The 11,462-nt window shown below is 41.6% G+C and overlaps 1 non-coding gene across 1 annotated transcript; it reads left to right on the top strand.

The window, feature by feature from the left end:
• The first annotated feature begins 1,930 nt into the window (after positions 1-1,930).
• LOC141644756 (small nucleolar RNA R71) lies at positions 1,931-2,037 on the top strand. Its single transcript, XR_012544365.1, has one exon. It is a non-coding gene; the product is annotated as a small nucleolar RNA R71 (small nucleolar RNA).
• The last annotated feature ends 9,425 nt before the right edge of the window (positions 2,038-11,462 follow it).

Here is an 11,462-nt window from a genome sequence, read left to right as displayed (position 1 = left end):
TTAAGTTGATCATTAAAAATTTCTTGATTTGATGGAGACAATTCTCCCAAATTCTTCTCTTGGCCAATGAGGCCATCCTTTTCTTCTTTGATTGATTTTGAGGAGCTTTGCAAGCTCTCCTTGTCACAATTTACTTGCTCTTTGAATGGAGCATCTTAAATTTTCTTCTTCCATTGGAGTTCCGATTTCTTCCTCTCATCCTTTCGGCTATAATGATCAATCATGAAACACGGTTCATGCAAACGAGGAGCTCTCATAGTCTTGTCAAGATTAAAGGTTATGCTTTCATCTCCCACTTCTAGAGTGAGCTCACCATGTTTCACATCAATCACCGCTCCCGCGGTGTGTACGAAAGGTCTTCCTAGAATGATTGGAATGTTGGAATCTTCCTCCATATCAACAATGACAAAGTCCACCGGGATGAAAAACTTCCCAATTCGTACGGGGACATCTTCCCATATCCCTAATGGTGTCTTCGTCGATCTATCGGCCATTTGGAGTGTGATGTTGGTGCATTTAAGCACTCCCATCCCTAACCTTTTACTCACCGAGTACGGCATAACACTCACACTAGCCCCTAGATCACATAAGGCTTTGTTGATTGTTGTGTCGCCAATGGTACACGGTATTGAGAAGCTTCCCGGATCCTTTAGTTTTGGAGGTGAACTCCCTTGAAGTATTGCACTACTCACCGTAGTGAAGGCGATAGTCTCAAGTTTCCGGATTGACTTCTTCTTTGTGAGGATATCTTTCATGTATTTCGCATAGGCCGGCACGTGATTGATTAATTCCGTGAAAGGAATCGAGACTTCCAAATTCTTCACAATTTCCATGAACTTTCCAAGTTGATCATCAATTTTGGGCTTGGCTTGACGACTTGGAAAAAGGAAGTCTAATCACAATGGGCTCCTTCTCCTTGACCTTGTCTTCATCTTTCTTTGAACTTTCTTCTTTTGATGATTCTCCATCCTTGGAGTTTTGCACAATTTCTTCCTTATCACTAGCTTCCACAACTTCATCCTCAACTTGCTTCTTCGGTGCTTCATACCTTGTACCGCTTCTCAACTGAATGGCACTAACCGTTTCATGTCTTTGGGGATTACTTTGAGGTGGTAATTGCCCCTTTTGTCTTTGTGAGCTTGAAGATGCTAGTTGAGTCAATTGGGTTTCCAACATCTTGGTGTGAGCTAGGATGTTGTTGATGGTGGTTTCCTTTGCTTGACTATCTTTTTGCATTTGAGTGAAAAACTCTTGTTGATTCTTTTGCATTTGGAGGACCGCTTTTTGGACATCAAAACCTTGGTCATTTTGGTGATTGTATGGATTTTGATTTTGGTAACCATGGTTTTGATTGTAAAAGGGTCTTTGATTTTGGTTTCTCATGGGTGGTGGAGTGTATGTTGTTTGAGGGTTTTGGACATTTTGGCTTTTGTATGAGAGATTTGGATGGAATTTGGTGTTTTCATTGTAATAGTTGGAATAAGGGGTACCACTCTTATATGCTTGGAAAGCATTCACTTGTTCATTCGTTCCCCTACATTCACCTTGGTCATGTCCCAAAGTTCCACAATTCTCACATATCCCACTTGGGATTGATGAGGATGCCGTCATGGCATTAACATGATGCTTTGGTGATTTTGAGACTTCTTCAAGTCTAGCCATAGCTTTTTCAAACTTCAAATTGATTGTGTCAATATGAGCACTAAGTTGAGCACCCAATTGAGTAACGGAGTCCACTTCATGCTTTCCTCCTCTAGTAGCCTTACGAGGTCTACTATATTGTGAATTATGGACCGCCATTTCCTCAATCTTGTTCCATGTTTGATTGTCATCAACTTCGGTGAACATTCCTTTTGATCCCATGTTGAGAATGTTCCTTGAATCTTCATATAAACCATTCCAAAATTGTTGTACCAAGAACCATTCGCTAAGTTCATGGTGAGGACATGAGCGACAAATTCCCTTGAACCGCTCCTAAGCTTCATACAAAGATTCTTCATCCCTTTGCTTAAAACCCATAATTTGAGCTCTTAGCATGGTAGTCTTTTCCGGTGGGTAGAATTTTTTGTAGAAAGCTAGAGCCAACTTCTTCCAGGAATCTATTCTGAGAGTGGCCTTATCAAGGCCCTTCAACCATTGTTTCGCGGTGCCGATTAGAGAAAAAGGAAATAAGACCCATCGAATTTGGTCTTGAGTCACACCGGTTTGAGAGATTGCATCACAATAGTCGCAAAAGGTTTCCATATGAGAATGAGGGTCTTCACTAGGCATCCCCCCAAATTGGCTCCTTTCGACTAATTGGTTAAAGGCGGATTTGGCAATAAAATTTCCGGTTAGATGTTGTGGTGTAGGAGTACCATTGGGTAGGTTCTCCTCGGTGGGTACGGAATGTGACGAGAATTTAGGCATTGTAGGTTGATTTTGTGGGGTATTGTGTAATGGGTTCTCCTCTCCTTCTATTGCGAAAGGGTTAATGAACTCAATAGTTGGTTGAATAACTTCACTAATACCTCTCAAATTCCTCCTAGCAAGTCTCCTATTGTTTGTCAAGGTTCTTTCAATTTCACGGTCAAAAGGTAACAAATCACCTTGTGACCTTCTAGACATGCAAAATATCAAACAACTTAAAAACAATTAGAAAAAACCTTGAGGAATTTTACTTCCCCAAGGTGAAGAAAGACACAACTAATAACAATAAAAAGGAAATATAAATCAAACAAACACCGTCCCCGGCAACGGCGCCATTTTTTATCGGTCCGTTTCGTGTTCATAATTAAAGGTGTGGTCGTTGGGTCACGTCCGAATCAAAACACAATTTATAACTTCACAAACAACTCTATAATTAGTAAAGAGGCAAGCAAAGGTCGGATCCCAAGGGACGGGTATTGAAATGAGATTTCTATTGAAACTAGTGGTGTCTTAGGGGTGTCACAATTTGGGTTGATGTAGAAGGTCACTAACTAAAATAGCAATGGAAATAAACAAGCAAGATGAATTAAAAGAGGTGTAAACAATTGATTAAAAAGCACTAGGGTGTTATGGGGTCATAGGGGATTCATGGGAATTGATCATACAAACATGTTCTCAAATTATAAGCAAGCAATTATTGTTGTGATGGATTGAGTTGGGTTATATCTTACAATCCTAGGAAAGTTTGGGTCCCGGAGCCGAATCGATTAGATTGTACAACACCTATAAGTCGACTTAGTCTTCCCTACTCAACAACATGCATGGTCTATTGAGACTCGAGTTGGGTTATGTCTTACAAGTCTCATTGAAAAGATAGGAGATGGTGGTAAATGCAAGGATTCATAGGCTTAGCATTTCATCAAATATAACATGTGCATGAGTTGAGATCAAAACAAGCAAGCAAATAAAACATGAAAGCATATTAATTTAAGAATGAATCATTCCCCATGTTGGTTTCCCCTAATCACCCATTAACCCTAGCTAAGAGACTACTCACTCATTATCATGTTGATCATGCTAGTAAGGTTGTCAATCATACCAACAAAATAAAACATGATGAATAAATGAAAGTAATTAACAATAATTAAAAAGGGATTAAGATAATTATACCTACTAATGATTCCAATAATAAAGCAAAGATAAAAGAAGTACTTGATGCTTGATTGAGAGGTTGTAAATCTCCCAACAATAACCCAAATAATCTTCAATTACCCAAAATAAAGGATGAAGTAAAGAGAGATTAAGGAAATAAAACTTGTATTAGAACTTGATTAATTGTTGATTACAAAACTAAAGAGAGATTTGATGGATATTAACTACTCTAATTATTGATAAGAAGAACATGCTCTTCTAATTAGACTAATGGGGTATTTATAGTGGAAATTAGGGGGATGCATTAGGGTTAACTAAGGGCTAAACTAGTAATTACACTTTTTAGATTGAGCAGGGAGGAGCCGGTATTTTTCGAAGGAAGGGCTTCTTTATTTGTAGCTTGGAGAAGAGGAAATCGCGCTGTAGAGGAATCCGGGCGGATTAGGGTCGGGACGGGCGGATTCTGGCGATGGAACCCGAGCGGATTGGAGAGAATCGGGCGGATTGTGGCGATGGAACCTGAGCGGATTGGTGGAAAACCGCACGGATTGTGCAGGTGGAGGACTGCCGGATTGTGGACAATCCGCACGGATTGTGCCTCAACAAGACTTCTTCTTCTTTTCTTCCCTTTTCTTCATAAATTCCTTGGGGATTTCCTTGGGGACTCAAGGATCATTTCTCAACATTGCTCATCTACTATCATATGTACAAAGGCCTTCTAATCTTGTCTCTCCTTGATGCTTGGTCATTGAATTCGATCAATGTAGTCTCGTTTTGCCATGAAAATGCAAGATTCTTACTCCTTTCCTACCAAGGGATCAAAATCTCAAAGAATATGCAAAACAAAGAACTAAAGATAATAAATGACCCAAATATGCGCTAAAAAGCGTGGGAACAAGGCTAATTCGGGGGCTAAATATGTGCTAATTATGGTCACATCACCAGGTATGGCCTTGCCCAAATGGGTTTGAATTTCCCCTCGGATCGACGGGTAACGATGCTCGAACCGACTTGAGGACCAAGTCGCCTTCATTGATATTTATAGGTTTTATTTTTTTGTTGAATGCCCCTTGTATACTTCGTTGGTATAGCTGGAGATTGTGCAAGGTGTTGAGTCGTCGTTCATCTAGGAAGGTGAGTTGCTCGAACCTTCGACGGGTCCATTTCACCTCAAGGAATTAACTTTATAGTAGGATGTGTAGAGATAGGACTTTTAACTCCACTGGTTGTACTTTCTCCATACCGTATGCTAGGTAGAAGGGTGATTCTCCTGTTGGCGTTCAAATGGAGGTTAGGTATCCCAAAGTGCGAATGCGAGTTTGCTCGACCAATCGCGGTAATTATCCTACATCTATTTGATGAAGGTGACGATTATTTTGTTTGCTGCCTTTTCCACTCCGTTGGTTTGGGGACGGTAGGGTGATGGACGGTGTTGCTTGATTTTTTATTGGTCTAACAATGGTTGTGTTTCGGAACGTAAGTGGGAGCCTTAGTCACTAAAGATTTGATGGGGTACCCTATATTTACAGATTATGTTATGTTGGATGAACTCTGCCACTTGTTTGGCGGTCAAGACTACATAAGATTGTGCTTCTACCCATTTGGTGAAGTAGTCGATTGCGACGAGGACAAAGCAATGTCCCTTGGTTCTTATCTGATTGACTTTGTCGATGATGTCGATGCCCCAGGTCGAGAAAGGCCAGGGTGATGTCATAGTGTATAAAAGGGATGGTGGTATGTGTTGTATAGTGGCGAAGATTTGGTAATTGTGGCAATGTTTGACGTAGTTTATGCAATCGGCTTCCATGGTGCTCCAGTAGTAGCCTAACCGCTTGATTTTTCGGGTTAGCATCATTGCGCCATGTGAGGGCCACATTCTCCGTCGTGGACCTCTTCCATGACTTTCTTGCCATTGTTGTGGTCAATGAAAAGGAGAAGGATTCTATGGGGCGTTCTTTTGTACAGTTGCTCGTGGTTTATCACGTATTGTGATGCAAGTAGACGGATGGCTTTGTTTATGGTTTTAGTAGTTAAGGATGGCTTGGTAACAAGGTTCGACATGGTTTTCCTCCTCGTTGTTAATGACGCAGATGTGAGCTGGCTCGCCCCTTATTTCGACATATAAGGGCATGGATGTCATGTCATCGGCTATGTTGACGAGCGCGATAAGTTTTGCTAGGGCATCGACAAATTGGTTTTTTTCCCGTGGCAAGTGGAAGTAATCGATTTGGTCGAAGAATTCGGCTTCCTGGTTTATTTTTTCTTGGTATGGTGATAAGCTGTCGCTTAGGATTTTCCATGATCCGGACACTTGATTGATGATGAGTGAGGAATCGCCGTTGAATCTCAACCTCTTGATGCCAAGTGTTATGGCTGTTTGTAGGGCGATAAGGGATGCTTCATATTCGGCGGTATTGTTGGTGACAACGAAGTCTAGTTTGACTGAGATCAGAAATGTGTCCCCCTTCTGGTGATATTAGAAGGATTCCTACCCCGATGCCTCTCCGGTTTGATGCACCGTTGAAGTATATGTCCCATGCGTCGGTGTCGACACAAACGATGTCTTTGTCAGGGAGTGACCATGTGTCGGTCGTTGGATCCTCGGTGACGGGATTTTCTGCTAGGAAATCGGCGACTGCCCTTCCCTTGATAACCTTGAGGGGTACGAATTTGAGGTCAAATTCGGATAACATGAGTGTCCCGGATGTCTTCATCAGTCGGCTCATATCCAAATCCGAAAGAGATGTTGGGGACCTTAGCCTGTTTCATGGGAGGCAAGGCGCTTTTTAGTGGGTTGAGAGACATGCCCAGGAAATACCCCTGGCGCATCAAGATGCGGTTGATCTTAAGGTTTGAGAACGAATCACAATCAAAAGGTGTTGGTTCGTCGGCTAGGGTATTCACGGCCTGGAATCCCCATATTTTATTTTCGATCTCCTCAGTTATTTGAGAGGCTATCCCCTTTTTCATGACAGCTTTGATTGGGGATGCATGAATTGTGATTGTTTTCCCGTTGAAGGGGACCATGATTTTCTAGTGAAGGGTAAACGTGATGGCTTTGGCGGCATGGATCTAATGGCGCCGTAGGAGGATGTTTAATGATGCGTCAATGTCGACTACTTGGAAACTGACTTCTCTCCAAGGGTCCCGTTGCGATGGTTAGGGTTATAAGACATTCGACCTTACGGCGAGTACTATCATAGGCGCGAACTCCTTGATTGGTTGGGACTAGGTCCTCTTCCTTGATCCCTAGTTTATGAGTTGTTTTGAGAGGAATGTCGTTGACGACATATCTTCATCCACAAAGACCATGGGTATGTTCTTTTTCAACCATTACGCGGTGATGTATAGGGCCAAGTTGTGGTTGGCTCCAAAGGGAGGGATATCCTCGTCGGAGAAGACGATTAGGTTTCTTAGGTCAGGGATGTCCCTAGTCATATAGGCTACCACTTCTTCGGGTGAGGAGGTGGAAGGCACTGTCAGATTCCCCAAGGCTTGAAGCAAAACTTGTCTGTGCTCGAAGGATGTGGCGATTAGATACCAGATAGAAATCTCGGCCTTGGCCTTCTGGAGTTTCTTGAGAATTGAGTTCTCAGGAACCCTAGGTTGAGTGTCAATTTCCGGGACGATTTGGTCATTGATTGTTGGCGGATTGTTAGTTGTGTTGTTTGGCTTCTGGAAAGGGCGTCCAGATCGAGTAAGGTGATCAATCTTTTTGGTTTACTTGCCCTTTCCCGAGACAATGTAGACGCCATCTACGTTATCTCTCCTAATGCCATTGATTTCAGGGTCGTGGGTGTACCATGAAGGGGTATTCCTCAGAGGATAGTTTTTCCGAGGAAAGTTTTTATGTGGGTAATTTTTTGTGAGGTTGATTATTGTGGTTTATGATGTGAGGTGCGTGCCAAAATGTTCGCGGAAGCAATCCATTTTGGATTTGGGAGTTTTGGACATGGTGTAGGTGTTGGTGGGTTGAACACTAGTCAGTGATAAGCAACCTCGAGTCGGGTGATCCTTTACCAGAGACGATCTATGGTTTTCTCAAATTGCTGAAACATGGCGAGCATGGACACGGGGCTGAACATGAACATTTCGTCTGGGCTGTCCTTTCCCAAGGCATTGATCTCGTCCTCAATAGGCAAGATGAGATGCGAGCAATCCTGAGTTGATTCATCATCTGAAATAGCGTGAATTCCCAATGGGTTCGTTTTGTTCTCCTTTCACGATCATGTCCAGGATGGTGTTCTTCAGCTTGAAGCAAATTTTTGTGTCATCTCCTTTGCCTAGGTGATGCTGGCAATAGGCATTAGGGTTCCAAAAATGAGTTTTCATTGTTTCAGGCGGGTTCGGAGTGGGCCCGATTAGTTGTAGTTTCCCTTGTTCCATGAGCCTCTTCAGGGTGCTAGCGTAGATCGATCCCAAGTTGGTGAATGTCCTTTGGAGACGATCGGCTTTCTTTGCAGTTGGCTCGAGGTTTTGAAATGGCTATAATAACGTCGCAAAAAGGTGTTTTGAAAGTTTGGGAACGACACGGAAGGAATTATGATCACATGGCACATAAGCCCTCACATTTCATTATATTATGCATAGTGCTGACACGGATTTCGGCTTAATAAAGGTGGTTACACACCAAGCGATCAATCCCCGATTTTCGAGATGGATGACAATCCAAACAAACTGTGTAAGGTTGGTGCCCTAGCCTCATGCATGTGGGAAGTGAATTCTCTTTGGCGAAACAAAATGGTGTAATGCCAATGGTTAGGTTGTGGGCCCGGACAAGGAACCCGACTTATGACCGTAATATCAATTAATGCACTTCAACAAAGACCTTTTTCGTGTTTCCACCATCTAGGGATCACAAAGACACAAGTGTCCTAGTTCTCCCCAGCGGAGTCGATAATCTGTGGACATGGACCACCTACACGACAAGCCCATATGTGGACGTATAACAGTTGGAAAGCCACACTCGGCGGCTTATAAATGCTTTCTACTAGATCGCTTAAGATCGGTCGGTTTCGTCTGGGTAAAGGTCTCGAAACGATGCAAGGATGTTCGGAGTCGCCACCAAGTAATTATGGGATGCCTGGAAACTGTTCGAATCCACATTATACTTAGGTTAATCAAGGCAAAAAGCGGTGCTTGACATAGGTACTAAAGATAAGAAATCGGCCCTCTTTAGCATCCTATCGCTAAAATGACTCTCGTTTGCCATGGATAAGATCGTCCACTGTCAACAGTTTTTGAGTAAGAGGTGAGGGTACGTATTGGGAAGCCCCTTAATCGGGCACCCAATCCCGCCCACGGTAGCAGCCTCTACTGATCGATATTGGTTGGTTAAGTGCAAAAGTTGATAAAACGATTTAAATGCATGAATGTACTGGTCGGACTCACTTGGAACTTAATTTTCGGTTACTTGTCATTAGGAGAACCTACACCAAAACAATATTTATAACTTCACAAACAACTCTACTATTAGTAAAGAGGCAAGTAAAGGTCGGATCCCAAGGGACGAGTATTGATGTAGGATTTTAGCGGTGTCTAGGGGTGTCACAACTTGGGTTGAGATAAGAAGATCACTAAGCTAAATAACAATTAAAGTAAACAAGCAAGATGATTAAAATGACATGTACACAATTGATTAAAAGCACTAGGGTGTCATGGGGCCGTAGGGGATTCATGGGAATTGATCATACAAACATATTCTCAAATTACAAGCAAGCAATTATTGTTGTGAGAGATCGAGTTGGTTTATATCTTACAATCCTAGGAAGGTTTGGGTCCCGGAGCCGAATCGATTAGATTGTACAACACCTACAAGTCGACTTAATCCACCCTACTCAACTATATGCATGATCTAATGAGACTCGAGTTGGTTTATGTCTTACAAGTCTCATTGAAAAGGTAAGTGACGGGTAAAAAATGCAAGGATTCATAGGCTCGCATTTCATCAAACATAACATGTGGATAAGTTGAGATCACAACAAGCAAGAAAATAAATTATGAAAACATATTAAATTAAGCATGAATCATCCCCCATGTTGGTTTCCCCTAATTACCCATTAACCCTAGTTAAGGAAATTACTCACTCATTATCAAGTTTAACATGTTAACAAGGTTGTCAATCATATTAACAAAGGAAAACATGATGAATGAATGAAGATGATTAACAATAATTAAAAAGGGATTAAGAGAATTATTCCTAATAATGATTCCAAAATAAAGCAAAGAATAATAGAAGTACTTGATGAATGATTGGAAGGTTGTCAATCTCCTAACAATAACCCAAATAATCTTCAATTACCCAAAATAAAAGGTGAAGAAAAGAGAAATTAAGAAATGAGATTTGTATTAAGACTTGATTAGAAGTTGATTACAAGATTAAGAAGAGATTATAATGATATAAACTACACTAAAGATTGATAAGAAGAACATGATTTATCTAATTAGACTAATGGGGTATTTATAGTGGGGATTAGGTACACAAATTAGGGTTTACTAACGGCTTAAATGACGATTAAGTCCTTCAGGAATCGCTCCTCTTAGAAAAGATGCGAGTCTCCTTTTAGCCGGTCTTTCAAAAATATGCGCATCTCTCATGGATCAAGAAGAGGACGTGTGGATCTGTAACACAATCCGAGCGTCCAAGGGCCGGGACGAGCGGATTCTCAGGTGGCTGGACGGGCGGATTGCTGCTTGGACGAGCGTCCTGGGAGGCTTCTGGACGGGCGTCCATATGGCAAAGACGCTCGGATTCTTGCAGTCTTGGACGGGCGTCCTGCCTGGTTGGACGAGCGGATCTCGTCCCAGCCTTACTTTTCTTCTTTTCTTCTTCTCTTCTCCCAATAATCCTCCGGGATTTTGTCGGGGATGCAAGGATTTCTTCATCATTGCCCATCTACTATAATATATACAAAGGCCTTCTAGTCTTGTCTTCTCTTTGATGCTTGGTCATTAGATTCGATCAATTTATCTCTATTTTGCCATGAAAATGCAAGGTTTGTACTCCTCTCCTACTAAGCCTAGAAGGATACCAATTTATCTCTATTTTGCCATAAATCTAAGTGGCGGAAATTATCTAAGGGGGAAGCAATTCAAGGGTACACACTCCTTCATAGATGCAATTTATTCAAACTACTAAGCCTAGAAGGATACCAATAAATCACCTCCAAGTTGTGTCAAGCTAGGGTACCTTTGTCCTCAATCGTTAAATGCTTTTATCAAGAATAGACTCCCTATGGCGTTAGAAACACTAGAGGATCGCGGAATCCCCCCTCTTGCCTAGACAAGAAGAAGGGTCGTCCCCTCTCTACCATGCAAAAAAGTGGATACGATGGATAAAGGGGTCAATAGAATTTGAGTTTCATTTGAGAGTTTGCTTTTGTTGTTATTTTTCCCCCCAATTTCTTGTGACATATAACATTTGAGAACACTTTCTTTTTGCCATTTCTTTTGATTTTTGTCATTTCAACACTAAACAATTTTTTTCAACTTTTTGCATTTTCTTTTTTTCAACATTTTCAAAGTCACCTCAATTTGTAACGAGGGTGCCTTATAGTTGACACATAAGATACTAGCATGACACATCCTAGGGTTGTATGGTGACAAAAATTTCTTTTTGTGCCTATTCCCTTTGTTGACAAAAATATGGTAGAACATGGATGAATGATGGTTGCATGGTTTCAAGAGTCACCTTGGAATAAACGGTAGCCAAGGCGTTATCACACCACAAGGTACTCTTGACTAGGCCTTAATCCATGGGTCAAAGGATACTAGCATGACACATCCTAGGGTTTTTATACAATTATTCTAACAAGCAAAGTCTTAAGAAGAAAAAGCATCTACTAGGGCCTATATACACTTGTCAAGCTTCCCAAGTAGTCGGTTTCACAAAATTTTTCTAA

This window comes from Silene latifolia, chromosome 2 (assembly GCF_048544455.1).
Source record: "Silene latifolia isolate original U9 population chromosome 2, ASM4854445v1, whole genome shotgun sequence".
Classification (NCBI taxonomy): domain Eukaryota; kingdom Viridiplantae; phylum Streptophyta; class Magnoliopsida; order Caryophyllales; family Caryophyllaceae; genus Silene; species Silene latifolia.
Note: the sequence above shows the minus strand (reverse complement) of the source record. Positions and strands in the feature narration are given on the sequence as shown.